Below are 1349 nucleotides of genomic sequence, written 5' to 3' on the forward strand. Positions count from 1 at the left end.
AAAATTGGAACGATACAGAGAAGATTAGCATGGCCCCTGCGCAAGGATGACACGCAAATTCGTGAAGCGTTCCTCATTTTTAATCTTTTATAAATAATTAAAACAATAATAAATAGTTTCAGTTTTTCCACTTGTTCCCAGTTCGCGGGCTGTGTTCTAAACATGGGGAAGCGTCCTTCGAAGGAAGCAGCAGGTTTTGTTTACTGTAAGGTTGAGAGCCAGCCACTTGGTGGCGCTGTTGTTCCCATTTTCCAGCGCAAACCAGACTACGATAAATGTCGGACTTTCAAAGCGGAGTTAAGGTGCCTTTTTGTGGTATACCAAAAGCAGACGTGAAAGTTGCACACTAACACCCACTAAGATCCACTAGAAAGCTAAGAAAATTCTACCTTACCTGAGCTGCGGAGATAAGCTAGTCCTTGACCTTTCAACATGGCAGAGCGCGACGTGACTCCGCATGCTAGCGCTGCATCCTTAAGCATCCTTAGCCTAAACACGCTGTAACATATTGATAAAAAAATAATATCAGCTTTTAACCTTGTGTCGTTTTTGAAATTACCATTATTGTTTGATTTTACCAGATGCTCGCTAGCCGTTACTCCACGCAGTGGATGCATCCTCCTCTCTGGGCGCGAGGCCAGACACTGAACACCTGCTGGTCAATTTGCTATGAAGCTTCGCCGACGCTTCGGCTGCTAAAACTATGGCAAGCCGTTTTGATATTTATTAGCTGACCGCATATACAATCCAGATGTCTCGAATGCATTTCCTCCCAGTCAAAATAAACATTTTAGATATCTAAAATAAAAAAAAATTTAATCTAAAATAAACATTTCAAATGTAATTTTTACTAGTAAAAATGACGTCACTTTTCCATTTCATGTGTATTGGGCTTTTACCTACAGAAGAAAATAAACATTCTTCCTATGTAAAGATTTATTCTGATGAGGATGAACTCTAATTTTGGATCTCCATAATATAGTTACAGCTAGTTATAATGACAATTTCAGATATCAAAACTGAATATAACATTACAGATATCCAAAAATATATTTCTGCTAGTAGAAATATAATTACAGATATCAACTACTTATTTTATGACTAGTTAAATTAGAATTCCAGATATCTCAATTTAAATAATGTCTATCTAATCATGTAAACGAATAATGAGGCTCCGTTTTAACATAAAATATGCAGGCTGACTAGTCACATTTCTATTACAGATGGCACTATATTACAATTACAATATTTTTAGTCAGAACTGTATTACAGATATCACTAATTATATTTCTACCAGTACTAAAGCATGTTGCCTAGTCACAATTACAATTAAATTTCTTACTGGTACA

The sequence above is a fragment of the Cyprinodon variegatus genome, unplaced genomic scaffold (assembly GCF_000732505.1).
Source record: "Cyprinodon variegatus isolate N-32 unplaced genomic scaffold, C_variegatus-1.0 Scaffold370, whole genome shotgun sequence".
NCBI classification, from domain to species: domain Eukaryota; kingdom Metazoa; phylum Chordata; class Actinopteri; order Cyprinodontiformes; family Cyprinodontidae; genus Cyprinodon; species Cyprinodon variegatus.